Source organism: Haemaphysalis longicornis, unplaced genomic scaffold (genome assembly GCF_048455015.1).
Source record: "Haemaphysalis longicornis isolate Haplotype H1 unplaced genomic scaffold, Haemaphysalis longicornis Haplotype H1 scaffold_20, whole genome shotgun sequence".
Taxonomy (NCBI): domain Eukaryota; kingdom Metazoa; phylum Arthropoda; class Arachnida; order Ixodida; family Ixodidae; genus Haemaphysalis; species Haemaphysalis longicornis.
The window spans coordinates 4,756,522-4,772,980 of record NW_027526296.1 but is presented as its reverse complement, the minus strand read 5'-3'; the positions used below and the strand labels follow the sequence as shown (position 1 = coordinate 4,772,980).

The following is a 16,459-nucleotide window of genomic DNA, read 5'->3' as shown; positions in this document are numbered from 1 at the left end:
TCAAATGCCAGAGCATACTTGGAAATCCCCCTAACTTCTCTGTTATGCATAATGTGCAATTAATGCGTAGTTAATGTTGCAAGCCAGTGCGTTTCACACGCAGTATTTTTAATGCAGCCAACAAATCTTTGCACATGTGGCACAGCTATGTTCCCCTTGTTCTTCGGTCAGCGAATAACGGGTTGAATTTTACACTTATTTATTTTAGCATTGGTGAGACACTACAGAGCCATCAAGCTTGCTCGCACCTTTGTGTGACATTAGGGAAAAAAGTGACATTTACTTCAAGGGGCCATGCAAACAAAATACAAGTACGTTGTATTCAAAAGATTTGGTGTTTTATAGTGCCCCCAGGGCTTGTCCGGGAGCATTTGATGGTTTATGCACTGAGAAGTTACACAATTTAAGCCATAATTTTGACTCTCCTGCCAAATCGTGCGTTTCATGACGTCTGCGGTGACGTCACCAGGGAAAGACCTCAAGCGAACGTTAGTACGCTTTTTAGTCCGCGGCAGATTGAGAAATGGCTTTTTTACCGTCGATCCTCTTAGATGGTGCCACCATACTGTGCAGGATCGCTGTGCACACTCTCTTTGTTTCTAACCATATTTTCACCTGGCTTTTTTGTTTCTTTGTTACGGTTTGAGGTAATCATTTCGTGAAACATGAGGTATGCTCGACAGACAGGGTCACGTGAATCGATGTCGCTTACGCTAATCGGCCAGCGTCGTGTGAGACAACCCCAAAGTGACGGAATGCTGTGCAGCAATAACAAGCGGCACAGTACCAAGTGTGCAGTACTAGCAGCAGTATGCACTGGTGCTTCTATGTATGCACTGGTGCTTCTATATTTTTACCCCACCATTCTTACTGCTATGAAATGAATGTGCGTTACATTTAAGTGAAAATAGCTCGTTCTGCCAGCTTATGAGCCCTGCCTAACTTGCGTTTGCTTTTGCCAGCCTCAGCCAATCGCACAGCTGCCCATAACACGTCATAGGTTCTGTTGCGGGAAATGAGCTGTTGGGTCGCATGGCCCTTCTTTTTCTTCTCAATTATACAATTTATTTTAGTGTAGTTTGCGTTAAGGTGGTGCCAGTTTTATTCTAACGAGGCAATCTTTCGGATGAACCAAACTTGCATTTTGTCTGCATGGCCCCTTTAAGGAAGAATAAGAGTACGTAACAAGGCCTCCGTTCCTACTCTAGCAGGAATGTAAGCACACACACACACACACACACACACACACACACACACACACACACACACACACACACACACACACACACACACACACACACACACACACACACACACACACACACGCACACGCACACGCACACACACACACACACACACACACACGCACGCACGCACACACACACACACACACACACACACACACACAAAACAGGAGAATAGTAAGAAACAGAAAAGCTGCCTGAATCCACTCAACAGCATTTCTGTGATAGAACTGAACATTTTATTCGGTATCCCACCATTCTGATCTAAGTCTTTTTTCACCCTTCCCTGTTCGGTTCTGCTCATTACACTGTCTTAAGTTCCCATTTAATTCGGCGTGTGTCTTACCACCCAAAACACCTATTTTATTCCCATATAAATGGGGAAGGTTTAGCTCGAGATATGGCGTTGCAAAATGTCTTTTTAATTCGCCTTGCCGCTAGAGGACGCTGCACACGGCCTTCACGCCTCGTAGGCGACTTCAGTGGCGGCGATGTCTGTGCTGTCGTCGTCGCACTTGGCACAGTCGTAGACGTAGTCGTAGCGAGCCTTTCGTGCCCTCGCTTGGTTGGTGGTGGCACCCTCGGCGGGTGCAGCAGTACCCTGAGGCACGGTCACCGGATTAATCCGGTCATTCTGAGGTGCTGCTGCGGACTGTGACGCCTGCAGCACCAGCTGCAGCATCAGCAGCGACAGCAGCAGGAGCGGTGACGATGACCTAGTCTTCCCCATGACGACACAGAACCGGACACCCCAACGGTCCAGTAAATTCGGCGTCTCTGTTGGGAAAGTGGGTGCGTTTTCGTAAATTGGGAGGTATTGAACATGGCTACGGACTGTTATGCCAGGTATATACGTTGTATATGCTTAGTCCTGCAGCCTTCAGGATGCTTATTCTCGATTGCTCTGCTGGAGCACGTGCACCTAGCAATTGCTCTGCTGTAACAATAGCTTTAACTGTCGTGAAGCATTTTCTCGCAGGTCTTGCAGCTGCGAGCTGACATATCTAACGTATACTTTAAAACAGGTGTTCTCAAGCATGTTGGTCCCGGGAACCCTGCTAAGCTCCGTAAGTGGCAAGGACCCCCTCCTCGCCATTTTTCATTCCGTTCACGCTACATTCACGTCCAATAAATTCAACAGGAAGCAAGCTTGCTTGATTTAGAATTTATTTCACGTGAATGTCGACACCTATCTCCAAACAGGAGATATGCGCGTGGGGGTAATATAAGGCAGGGAGTCAAGTGCAGTTTAACCACGTGGCCCGTTTTCGGAGTCTGGCTGGCTACAAGCTGCTGGCTGGATTTATTGCGCAGCTCGCGCCTTTCTGTTATGCACTGAGATGTGCTTACTGACACTCGTGCATGAGTAATGAAGGTAACTTAGATCGATCGCACCTAGGTTTCGCCATCTAAGTTACTCGGCGAGTGCGGAACCACGGAAAATTTATCAGTGGCTCGCGGAACCCCGAGGAGGGGCCTGCGGAACCCACCTTGAGAAGCCATGCTTTAAAAAGTAACATGACTTTTAGAGGGAACGCTCTACTACACCTCATCTTCGTGCCGCAAGTCACCTTCAGGGGCTGGCACGTAAGCAGCGCCTTTCTGATCGCTCGCTCATTTGTAACATCGCTTCGTGATACCACATTACTAGGCAAGGATGAAATATCTGTTTTGCCTGCGCTTGATGCTCAACGCAGGTTGGACCGGCTGTGCGTTAGCTTCAGGCAAGCGAACCTCGTGTCTAGGCAAGGGCTGGGCTCGGTGCGCGCCCTTTAACACTAACGAAAGACTGAGTCCAGTCATGCGCACTACATGCGGCCGAAATGTCAAGCAACGGCTAACTCACAAAAACACTGTGCATAGCCTGCTTTCGCTTGTGATAACTACGTTCAGAAGGGTTAAACCTAAGCCATTGTGTCAAACCTGAGCCCTGTAAAGTATTCTTTACAAACATTTACCAGGAAAGTATTAGAAAGTGTTGAAATTTTATTTTACACATCATCTTTACTCGCTGCGGTGGCTTAGTTGGCTAATGAGTTGCGCTGCTGAGCCCAATGATGCGGGATCGGTCCCGGCCGTGGCGGCTGGTTCTGGGGGTGTAAAGCGGTAATGCCCGTGTGTTGAAATTTCAGCAGGTTGAAAGTCTCCAGCTGCGGTCACAATCCGTAGCCCTCCACTGCAAAACGACGGGGGACAGTGCGCATCGCTTTGTGCCCTTGTGCCAGCGCTCCTCCCCACAAGTTTGCCCCGCCCTACAAAGCGACGCCCTAGCCCAACAATACACGCCTTTGCGTAACTACATCCCTTTTCTGGATGCTTCTGTCCCAGGTCAGATCTCTTTTTTGGATCCCAGGTCAGCTTAACCTGAATGGAAACGTCATGTAACCGACAGCTATTGCTTCCCTTCCAGGAGGATGGCACTCCCAACGAACGGCTAGCTCCAAAAATCGTGGAAGTCCATACTTGTACAGAGAATCAGTAACCGCTTTGGCGGAGTTTGAATGAAAGTACTGCAAACGCTGGCGACCACGTCCACACAGACAAGGTGTGCTACGGAGCCATGCTTTGACCTGACCATGCATACACAAATGAGCAATCTAGAAGTCTTGCAGCGAGACTTCCAACTAGTGATCACCGACTCACCACGTCATGCAAAGGTATGCAGTTCAGCATACCTACATATAGGTATGCTGAATTGCCATCACAGGCCACGCTTGCCGCCAGAGGGGACCGCAATGTCTTGAGGCCAACTATCACCAACGCTGGCCGCCACCTTATCATCCCGAGCTACCTTCACTACCCCCTTGGGGGGGCACGCAAGTTACCCACGTAAACCCCTACCACGGAGGCACAACAAGGAGCATGCAACACACCATGGAACGGGAGGCGCGCGCACACGGCGTTAACGACCCCAAGTTACACGAAACAGTGGTCTACACAGAGGCCGCTTGGAACGTAGAGGCACTGCATGGTCACACATTTTGGTCGCACAGAGGGCCATAGGATAGGCCTACAAAGAAATCCTGGGTTATCTCCACTAAGGTGAAGCCTGGGGACGGGCGAAGCATGCAGTGTATGAGTGTATTCTTGGCGCCTTGGCGTTTTGACCCACAGAGATGAAACCGTTGGGGGCTAGGAGTATACAGCTTTGCTGTAAAAGTCTAGTGTCTTTGAAGCACGAAGCTCTCTAGCGCGAGGCGTTGGAAAACGAGTGTCCCGGTGTGTTCTCTAATGTTCTAGCGCGAGGCTTTATAAAGCGAGTGTGCCAATGTATTAGTACCGTGACTACACGAAACGACGACGACGACAGCAGATGCCGACAGCCCGAGCCCCTATGCGGCTTCGCCCCTTATATCGCGAGCCACGAGCACGCATAACTGGTGCTCCACACTCGTGGTGCACAATGAGATGGCGCGCTCCCTCTGGATGGGACATCGAAAAATCACCGCGGCTGTGTGACAACACAGAAGCCATCAAACGGCTCCAAGGGCTCATGGTTCAGTGTGCCACTTTATTGAGAAGGAATGTGGAACACTACAAAAGAAACACACCATCGAAGTATATGCATCGACAGGGTGCCAGGGCACGCGGGCAGCCTCGGAAATGAGGTGGTCCACGCGACGGCAAGCACGCAAATTTACGCGCTCCACTCGTTTCCCGACTACCCGGTGCTAGCGTCACTAAATAAGCCTTGCTACCCGGTGCCACCAAAGATTGACGGCGACCCGCGGCTAGCCTGGTTTAATACAGGATGGAGAACAAAAAAATTAAAGCCGTTCCACTCAACGTGAAAGCTGTCGTAAGTGCAGACCAGTGATTCGCCGTAATGGGCTGTAGCGCCGTTATCCGCTCACTGCTACCACCCAACGCATTTCAAATTTTTCGCCTTCTCAGTATTCGCACTTTCCAGCGAATATAGGTGGCGCGACGGGGTGTCCAAAATGGAGGACGGGACGATGATCGGGACGTCGCGTAAGCGCGCGCGTCTGGAGGAAAAAGCCGATCCAGGCCCATTAGTGTCTTTTCAGACCATCTTTTCCCTTGCCCGTGAGACACGAAGGGGCTTTGTCGAAGGCGAAGCAGTTTATAAACTCCAGTCACACAGTGTTTTGCGGCATCAGGGAGGCAACCGATGACATGCTGAGCATCGATGGATTGTGCCTGCAACCGAATGGCGTCACCAGCCAACCGCACTGCGTGAACGTTTGTTGGCACTGCAGGTTCGGTAAAGGATGCTACACTTCCATCCATGCTCGTAAAATTATTCAAGCACACTTTGCGAATATTTATTAGGCGCCAAGCAGAGCTCGGTAGGCGCAACCGAGCACAGTGTTTTGTTATTGCCGCCTGCGCAATTGTGTCGGGTTAAGTGCGAATAATCCGAGTAAATTATAATTTTGTGGGCTGTTTTTACAAGGAAAGATCCAACGGCATTTATGCAGGTTACACGTAATAATAAAAATACCGAAACTAAATATCAAACGCTGACGCCTCTACGGCAGGGCCTGTTACATCAGCCGTGCTGTGCTTTCAGCGCGCTGTCGAAAACGACGATGTGCAGTAACAAATTTATTTATTACAAATACCTACATCGCCCATTCCTGGGGGGGGGGGGGGTTAAGAAAGAAAAAAAAGCAGCAAGATCAAAACAGTAATCACACGAATGCTAAAAAGAGAAAGAAGTACACACAACCCAACAAAGCACAAAATGCAACTGGAATGCAGCATTTATTAAAGGGGCCCTGAAAGGCATTTTGAGCACACTAAATGAACTAGCGCAACCGTTAGATTGGGTCGTCAACGTCCTCTGTGCCAAGTATTACTCTTTTACGCGCAGCGGAAAGCTCACACTTTTGTTGCAAAGTTTGTCGTTTTTTTCTCACCCTTCCCTTCGTGTTTTTGGACGCCACCATCTTCACATGTCTACATCATTGATTCCCAGATGTTCGTCATGAGCTAGACATCCTGCTATTGGGCGGCTTTTTCACGCACTTCCGGCAAAGAGATCAGTCGTCTGCTCAGCGTCGGCTCGCCGGCTGATCTGCCAGCAGAGTGCCGGAGTGCTTGGGCATTTTACGACAAACGAAACAAGTGTAAAACAAACGCTTAACCGTTTGTATTGAATGCAACACGGCCATAACACGACATGGATATTCTGTTACCTGAGTACGTTCCATAAAGAAAGCGTTGAAGCCCCGTGGCACTTCTTTCGTGCAATCGCAGAGAACGCCCTGAGCCCAAGGCCCGGGTTTGACGCATACATTTTATTCAACTTCAAAACAATCCAGAGATGCGTTTCTAACGAACACAACGTCACAACATGCGTTGAAAGTCTGAACCACGATTGACAGAGGATGGGTTGCCTCCTGACCGTCGTAAATTCGGTACTCACCTCGCGCGCGCTTTGCGGGGACGAACAGCAAGTCACTTAACTCTGCACAAGCCGATGGCTTTTAGCCACGCACACTGCACATACCCCATGCGAGGTTGAGTCGTACGTCGCTCGAGAAAGATAATCCAGAACATGGGAAGCACTATCCACCCGCAGAAGCACAACGTCGCATTTCATCGCGAAACAAAGGCGTCCACAACACACACATCATCGCCTCCTGTAATGCCAAACGCATCTCGCACTTCCCAATGGGAGTGAGTGGTACGCCTGCAGTGCCCACATGTAGCGATGTGGCGCCCCAAGCTGAACCGGGATCACGCAACCGTAACTGACTTCTAAAGCATAGAGATAATATACTGACTTTCTAAAGCAGTTTGTGCCTTGTTGCCAAGGCAACCGATGTTTGAGATTGTCAACGAAATGGCGCTCGGTCCAGCGCTAGAAAGCTCAGAGCCGCGGAGGAGCATGTTTTGCCAACGTTGCCGCTCTCCCCCACGCGTCGCCCCAAGCTAACCTGGTCACATGATTGAAGCGTTTTGTGCACGGGTTCTGTATCGGTTTAATATGACTTTTTCACATGCCGCCGGCAGGAATTACCACCACCGCAAAATAAGACCCGGCACCAGCGGGGCCACATCTGATACGGCGCTTTTTGGATAAACAGTGCGCGGTGCATCAAGGGAACGAGCGCACGACCCTCCCCGTGCGGCTGCGAGTTCGCCGCCGATAAAAAGTCATGTGCCGCCAGCAACGTACACCGCGAAAGGGCAAGGCCAGGCCGCCGCATACATGCGGCCAGATTTTTCGTTCGCTTTTCCAGCCTTGATCGGAGTGCAGAATTCATGGTGTCAACAAAGCTTGCCCGTAGCAGACGACAGTCTGAGCAGCGCAATAGCGGAAGTACGTCACCGCTGCGGAGCGCAGCATCATGGGAGTCAAGGCTCTCGCGCCGTCATCAGCGGAGAGTAAGTCGAAAGGAGGAGGAAACGCGGAGCGACGATAATGCGCGGTTTTTGATTTACGATTTCTCAACTAATACTCATCGCTTTAACAAAATTCTTGCGGGAGGAGATTGCTAATACATTGCTTTATTTGGATACATGTACATCCATGCATCGGCGGAAGGTATATCAGGACCCCTTTAAAAGAAACCAGCGCGTTAATAAAAGAACAATGACGTTCTCCTGTTGGTTCTTTGCTTTACTTTCTTCTCGTGGTGGCACGGCGCCTCTCTTCAACCGCGGTTTCAGTGGCTGCAGGCCATCTATTAACAAACGACACACTCAACTTGCACGAAAAACACAACTAGAGAGCGAACTAAACTTACGGATATAGCTCCCGAAGAAGTCCGCTTTCGTGAAGTGACTACTGCAAACCCCATTGTGTTGCTGATACCTTTTCCAATGCGGAGCATAGTTATCCAAACCTTTCGGGATTTTTTATCTCTAGGAAAGGTATGAACGCTGGCTTTTCCAGGCACAGAGCGATTTTTATACTGCGGTACACAGCACATTTGACTGCTTTTTGGTTTTGCGTTCTCAATCCCCACATTTCCGAACGCTCCCGCTGCCTTCGCCCTGGACGCGGATCATCTACAAACAGCTTCGTAAAAAAGGCGCGCGGCGGCGTTGCTGGGAAGTGCGAATTCGCGCGCCCTCTGCCTGATACTGCGAGAGCGGGAGTTCTGTTCTTTTCATGCTCGCTTTTCCTCCCGCACGTGCCGGCGTTGCACTGCCACTTTTTTTTTTTTCCTTTGCTATCGTAAAAACCAACCTAACGAGCGTTTTTAACTATATGAATGCGGGCGCCGCCGGTTAATTACATATATTTTGCCTCAAATGTATCTGCAGTTTTCTTTGCGCTAAGCAATGGGTAGATGTATAACGAACCCCAGCGGTTCGAGTTTCGAACGGTTATGGCTATTTAAACCGCTTGGTTTCTGAAGCCTGTGTGGGACGCCCTACGACGGAACGCCGGTCTCTACTTTGGTATCGCTGCACCGCCTGATTCCGGCAGTCGCTTGATATCGAGCGTTACAGCGAGCTACGACGACAAGGCGAGCCCCTAGAGTTCGCCGCACTTAAAAACTTCGCCATTCCTTCCTAAAGAAAGTTCAGAGAAGCGCGAAAGCTTCCTCACATCAAAACTGCCTCAAAAGTACGTCCAACCTTCACTGAAAGTGTGTCCAATCGATCGTTAAACCTTCAAAGACACAAATCGCTAACGAAGAGCGATATGCCGATTTTTCACGCACTAAGTAAGCGCATCTACGAACGATCTAAACGTAAACTGATATGTGGTTAATGAGATAAAGGTATTATTACCGGCTTATTGTACTCTTCGTGATCGATGCGTGTATTGTTACCTACGTTCCTTTTTGACACAGTTTTGACACAGAGGAAACCCGGTTTCACGCACGCGCCTGGTGTCCAGAGATTTCATCAGAGCTTTTCGGTCGTCGACCAACCATTCTATGGGGAATGTATGTTTTTTTTTTTTACAGGATGCCATCGGTTTCACTATAAGAACGCTTTCGCTTTAAAAAAACTAGCCCGGCTTCACGGACTTAACGTCGCGAACGCTGATGTTAACAATAAAGCTACCTGGTGTTCCCTAATCGTAAGGCCAAGCTTCATAGAGCTTCTCAGGTCCAGCAGATCCTTCGCGCGGGCTTCTACATTCCCACGACGACCCCGTGCCCGTTCGCGCGCCAACTCTCGCTGGCTGCTCCCGACGAACGGCTTCTTTCGGAGAGCGCGCGACTTTGCCCATTTTCAGAGCCACGAGCGGCTGTTCAGAACATTCCAGAGACGACCGCCACGCGCATAGCGTGTAACGGTACAACGCTGCCAAGACTAGAGAGCGATATTGGGCGCTTCCTGCAACGAGGAAAGGAGGGCGGAAGGCTGCTAAAAGAAATAAGCTTCCAAGTTGTGTGGACACAATTGTTATGATTAAGATTTTGGCAGTGCTGTCTGGACAAAGTTTACGTACATTTACTGCTGCTTTTAGTGTTTGTTACAAGAGGAACTCAGGGATGGCGGCATGTGTCCAAGCTGAACTTTGAGCAGACGACGGGAACGTTTTTTTCCACTTCGGCTGTGCAGGCCTGCCTTTGCTTTCAGCCATGTGGACGCATATCAGCCGCGATGCGACGCGGATTGATAACATTTATTTTTTGCTGCGGACTATTTGCGTCGCTTCCACTGCGTTGCGGTGTTTGCATAGGTCGGCGTACTCACTCGTTAGTACACTCATTTGTACTCAAACTCACGAGTACAATTATGAGTGAGTACACATCCAGTATAAAAAAGTGAGTACGACGACGAGTTAGTACAGTACTCATGAGTATGAGTACTCATGAGTACATAGTACTCATGAGTTTACAGTACTCATGAGTAATGCGGTCATGACCCTGGCTCTTCATCGTCGGAACGTAGGCAACTGCCCTGCCAGCCGCTCGCCTACCACGCTACCACGACATGACGGAGGTCGGTACTTGTATGCCTTCACCAATTGTTACGATTCAGCGTGACATCGCCTCACCGTTACCCTGTGCGTGCGTGATAGAAGGTTGGTGCACTGCGGGGACCATTCGTGTGTGACGGTGAAGCCTGCAGGTTCCACCAGCCGGAGACTGACTGGCGCGTGCCCTCGAGCAGCTGATGAGACATGGACAGCAGCGCGGCAGCTTCAGGAACCGGCGGAATCCCGTTTGAGCGAAACGTGTACCAACAGGCCTGCAAGCAGTAGCCGTGCGTTGTGCACTTCCCTTATCTCTCCTGCACAGCATACACCGGCTTCTGCGAACGCATCACGTGACCTATGTAAAGTGTTTTGTGTGTTTGTACTTTTCGGCGGCGTGCTCAACACACTGGAAGGCTGTGGACCGTTGGGTTTTGTGGTTATAAATTCTCGCCCTGCGGCGAGCGGACTCAGTCCGTATTCCGGACTTGACTGAGAGCATTGCTCTGCCCGTTCGACTGTCATGCTGAAACCACGCGTAGGTGCTGCTCCTGTATCATCGCTGTTCTCTTCTCGCTATGCGATATATACACGTAAAGTTTTGCTCTTGACTCTGCATCGTCGAAACGGAGGCAGCTCCCCTGCAAGCCGTTCGCCCACCACGCGGGTCGCTGGGAATTGGCTGTCCTGCAATGGTGACAGCCAATTCCCAGCGTCCCGCGTGGATGCCTTCCACGGGGCGAGGTCCGCACATCAGCCTATGCTCGATAAATAAACTATTTATTCTCTCTCTCTCTCTCTCTCTCTCTCTCTCTCTCTCTCTCTCTCTCTCTCGCCCACCACGCTACCGCGGCATTGATGGAAGTTGGTTTTGGGACGCCTTCGCCAGAACATCCTGGTGTTACATGGTTTACCATATAATAACACCTTGTAACACCCCCAAACGAACCTTCCTCTTGCTGTTCATCCGCACGTCAGCCTAGCCCTGCGGGGAAGCCCGTAGCCGAGGTGGAGAACGCCCGTCCATGCTCGCGGTGGTCCATCTTACGCCCAGTGCCCAACTAATTCTAACTCGTAGCAAAGAATATATGTGGGATGTGTTTTAGCGGGGGATTTCTCATTTTCAACCAGCCACAATTTTATGTATCCAAATTCCTTAAAGCAAGTGCCCCTTTGTGTTTCCGAACTTCGAAATACTTCGAAAATTCATTCAAAATTTTCTAATAGTGCTATTCTATTCGACCCCGAATGTAATGTCGCGTGTTTCGCTTCGGTATACTCGAAAGTTTCGAATATTCGCTCACCCCTGGATGGTTCGTCAGCGCTTTAGATGGACTATGCAGAGTTTGTGCATGCACTTTCAGTGTGCCAGTGCACTGTACTTACGGCGTATGCAGAATAGAAGCAGCGGTGCTGTGCAGTCCTTTAGCCGGTCGGTCGGTCGTAGAGGTCGCGGAAGGAGACCTAGCTCGCGAGGGGTGCATCAATCAAGTTCGGATTGCTTAGGCTACCTTGAGGCCGTATATGAATGCTCCTTTTCTTGGCGTTATTTTGCAGCTCTCAAAGAGAACGGCAGTTGCCACACCGGCTGTTCTTTTGTCTCGTGGGCGATAAATTACTAGGCACAATAGACAGCGCGAATGAAACAGAAAACGCTGAAACCGAGACGAGCTCAAGTCGTAAGCTCGCGCTGGGTTTTTGTAGTCTCATTTTTTCACCTTGTTGGATTTTTGACAGCGCTGTAAACGAATGAACAAAAACTATGTTGCTATTTTGCTTGTAATTGGTCACCAGCTGTTGGGTTATTTTTGGCCTTCACACTATATATGGTCACCCTTCTGAGTGATGAATTGGGAAGTCTCTGTGGCCTTACATTTCTGTTCCTCGAGCTTGGAAGCTTCTCCGTCAAGGCAGAAACCATTCAGCGCCGGGACATGACGACATCGCTTGGAGGGTGTTACGAGCATGCCCAAATAATAAGAGACACCTCCCCTTAAAACACGCAGTAGACGCGGGAAATAGTTTCGGAATACATGCCTAGCTGTCAATTATTAATCCGATATATACCTAAACCGGGAAACAAGCGGGTCAGGATACCAATCTCCACACCATATTGCTGTTACCAACGCTTTGCAAATTACCAGAGGATAAATTCGCACCAGGATATATTCACTACATTGAATATCACAAACCAGCACTACGCCCGCCTTAGTTTTGCTCCAGACACAACGTGGCAATACAGTAATCTCTGGTTGCTTCGGGGGATCCTGATCCGTAACTCAAGAAGGGGACCACCGGTTGACATCCACGCAGTCGGCACGAGGAAAGCATTCGATCATGTTAAGCAGGAACACACATATATGCAGTCTGGTGGGCATTTGTCCCAGGTTTACGACCTCCCGACTGTACTGCAAGATATTAACGACGATAACTCCTCCTATTACCCCCCCCCCCCCCGGGCATGGGATACGTCGCATGCTGGTAACGCCGTATGATCCTTCCTCAAACAGTGCAGCAGAATGAGCCCAAACGGTAAAAAAAAAAAAAGAACTCAAGTACTGGTTCTCGGAGCTTCCAAACGGATATACAGTAAAAGCTCGTTAATTCGAACTTCAATAATTCAAATTTACGGATAATTCGAACTGTAAGATTTGGTCCGGGCACGCCTCCCGTTAATTCCGGGTCCGGGCACGCCTCCCGTTAAAGAATCCCGTTAATTCGAACCCGAGTAGGTTCGGCCACGGATAATTCGAACTACGCGCCACAGCGCTGGTGCCTTGGCGCCAGACGCACGGGAAGAAAAACTCAACCTGTAGCTACACACACGCGGCTGTGTAGAACGGAGAAGACAAAATAGGGCATAACCAATCTGAATCCCACTTGACGGCCGTTTTGGAAGACGCATTAGGATGCGAGCGTAGTGGTGTGTATGGTGCGCTGATAGATCAGGGCATCATATCGTGAACCGATCATCAGCGCAGAATCTGTCGGTTCCAATAAAGGAGGAGTACGACGACGAAGCATAGTGCGGCCGTCCGCTAAGAAGTCGTGGTCGAAGAAAATGCCGCCCGTCAGTTTTCAAGAAGGCGAAAAGGGGGCTTTCCGCTACATAACTTTGTTAGAACAAGTGTTGACTGTTGCGTTTAGGGACAGAAGGCAAGCCGGAAACACGGGTTTTTTCAAGCATCAAATTGTTATTTTTCGCTTTTATTAGTCCGAACTTTCATTAATTCGACCTGAGATGGCGTCCCCGGCGCGTTCGAATTAATGGGTTTTTACTGTATATATGGTCTATTGGCAGGAACGTGCTAAAATAGCCATGCTCCAATTCGTACGTAGTACCGAGTGCGTGTTTCTAACACTCATGTCCAAGTCTAAGGCCCCAGAGGTCCACCGTTAGTCAGCTTGAATTGTCGAGCTGTGGTGCTCCAGGAATTCCGTGTCCATCTTGCATTTCCGATAAACCGCGGTTACAATTCCACCCAGCGCAAACTGATTAAAACTGATTAATCTTTTTTCCAACTTCGTTTCTTTGTTACTATGAGCTTCCCTGAAAAATAAGTTCCACCTAACCCGCAAACTCTCTTGCGCTACACAGACATCTTGGCGGGCTACCCTTCACAAACGGCAAATTTTCCCCAGCCCACACCACCAACTCAGAAGGGATGAAGCAAAAACGTTTAGGCGACAAAAACTAAGCCATATCCGCACCGCACCCTGCTTCGTGCCAGTTATCCAACAGACTATCAAGCCACCTCCAACTACTGCCCAGCGCCCGGTACCCTATACCATCAGGTATGGGAGTGCCAGAGAACACCGGACTTGCGACCAATCCCCAACCCCTCCATACAACAGTGGACGGCGTGGTTGAACGGCAGGGACCCTACGTTCCAGCTTGACCTGGTGAAAACGACCCGCGGAGCCAGCCGCAGCCTGGGGATCCCGCACTGAGGATCCCCTCCACCGGGCGGGTGCCCTAACAACTGCACCGGTTGTTTTTAACAGAGATTTCATTCATTCATTCATTCATTCATTCATTCATTCATTCATTCATTCATTCATTCATGCATTCATTGGCCTGTGTTAACCCTTGAGCGGTCGGCCACTTGTTGTGCCACAAACACCAGATTTTTGACCAGCACGGTTAACTAATTCGCTTGCATTAAAAGTCTTCCGGGAGGAGAATGAGTAACGAGGAGAATACTGTGTTAATGATGAGAGCATGCATACTACGCGGCACCAATGGCGCTGTTTCTTCTTTTAACATTCCTTTTTATTATTATTTGTCCATCTTCCCATTTTCTCCTTTTTCTTGGTATAATGTCGGCGTAGTTACCTCCCTCTGTGATATACATATACAGGGCTGCACAGACGAGGGCGGAAACAAAAAGGCGAAGCAGCACCGCCCGGACGTCCTGAAGCGTGGTGCGCACGCGGCGCTGGTACTCGCCGGTCAGGCCGCTGACAGGCGCCTTGCAGTCCATTACTGGACACCCGGGCTTCACGTGGGTGTCATACACGGCAGCGCCACCACTCCTTTCCGTAGCTTTCACCGTTGTTGCACCGAGACAGCGGATTGTCACGCGCATTTCGCAGTCCAATGCGAACGCGTTCCCGGTGACGCTGCGCCGCCAGCGGGTGCGCACGAAGTCGACGTGCTCCGCTTTTGCCGGAGGCGGCCGGGGCAAATATGAGGTAGCAGGAGGAACTGTGGCAGCCGGGCTGGCCGGCGCCGAGGCCCCCCAGCAGCTGAACCTGAAGGCGCTCCGGCTTCCAGCAGAGTGGAAGAAGCAGGCGCTGTTGGCATGGTACTCGCCACCGGGTGGGATGGTGAAGGACGAGCGGCTGCACGTCTTCCTGCTGGAGTAGACCAGGCCACGTTGCAGACATTCAAGGCGGTCGGGATTTTCAGAGCAGAGCCACGGCCAGCAGCTGCAGCGATGCTGTTGCTGAGTGGTGAGCATGTTGCCCAGCAGCTGCGCAGGTCGTGGGTGCGGGACGAAAGTCGTGGGTGCGGGACGAAAGACGACGGGTGCCTTCCTGCAGTGGGTGCGCACCCCACACTGTGCAACCGAAGGGGGCGATCCTCGGCCGAAGCCCGCTGCAAGTCACACCCGGTGGGGGCGGCACTTGTACTGCAGAGGGCGATCGGCAGCCGCAGTCGAGAGGCCTGTTGCCTTCGGTGTCCACGTCCGTCATGCAGCCACTCTGCCCTGCTACGGCGCTCGTTTTCCACGGGCACGGGAACCGGTCTTCTATAACCCTGATCCCCGAACACGTCGTGCTTCTTCTTCTCCTTCTTTAGGGAACTGCCGCGTGCTCACTCCGATTGATTGACAAGGCCTTGAGAGTGGTCTAGTGAGATAAAAAGGCGTACTTTTCAAGTGGAAATGAATGGTCGGTAGAAAAAGACATGTACACTCCGTAGGGCGGAGAAGACATTCTTTTTTCTTTGTTGTTTCCGAAGAATACATTGATGGTGATGATGATGTTATTCCGTGATAAATTGCACATACCCTGCCAGGGGTATGTGCAGTCATCAGTTGTTGGAAAGAAGCTCTTATCCAACTACAGGCCAATGCACAAAATATAAGTTAATGCACTTGCAAATATTCTAAAGTCAACTAAAGATAGGGTGGGAAAGGCCAGGCAGTACCGAGGCCAAAAGCTCGAAGCCTCAAGAAAAAAAAAATGACGGTCTCGGGAATCGAACACGGAACCTTTACGCCGTGAAACCGGCAACCTAGCCCCCTGGCCACCCGAAAGGCCCGCGGCGTACGGGTCTTGTTGTAACATGCCGCAGGCAGCAAATAGGTAAAAAAATGAGAATTCAGTGAATCTGATGCAACGAATCAGTTTCATTCAGTATGTGCTTCAGATGAGCGATCAACGCTCTGAAAGCGTTGAACAAAAATGCCAAAGGCGTCCAGAAGAATAAAACAACAAATATGCCATGTTCCAGAAATTTTTGTTTTTGCGGCCACTTAACTGCATGCGTGGAAGCCACTGGGAGCAATAAAACACTTTTTCTGCAGTACAAAGTGCCAACAAGGATTGAAATGTTCAGGATTTGGAGTATGAACAAGCTTCTAAAATGCAACCTTAGACTACTCACGTAGTCGAAAGGCACCAGCGATGGTAACGCCATCGCCCAAAAACTATCATTCCATTCCCATTCCATTCCAGGCAAAAGGCTCCTAATTTCATTCCCATTCCATTCCTCCAAGCGTTGTCCTCATTCTCCATTCCGGCGTCTCGGAAAGGTTGAATTAATCCGGGATCATTTCAATGCCGGAGGGGTAACTCCGCAACACTGGGATGCAGTGCCCCATCTTATTTTTCCCCGGTCCCCGCCCGG

At 50.1% G+C, this 16,459-nt stretch overlaps 1 long non-coding RNA gene across 1 annotated transcript; it reads right to left on the bottom strand.

Annotated features, from left to right (window-relative positions):
* Positions 1 to 1,538: 1,538 nt before the first annotated feature.
* LOC144172267 (uncharacterized) lies at positions 1,539 to 11,584 on the bottom strand. Its single transcript, XR_013322984.1, has 2 exons — positions 11,488 to 11,584; positions 1,539 to 2,021 (listed from the first exon to the last, which is right to left on the bottom strand). It is a non-coding gene; the product is annotated as an uncharacterized LOC144172267 (long non-coding RNA).
* Positions 11,585 to 16,459: the final 4,875 nt, after the last annotated feature.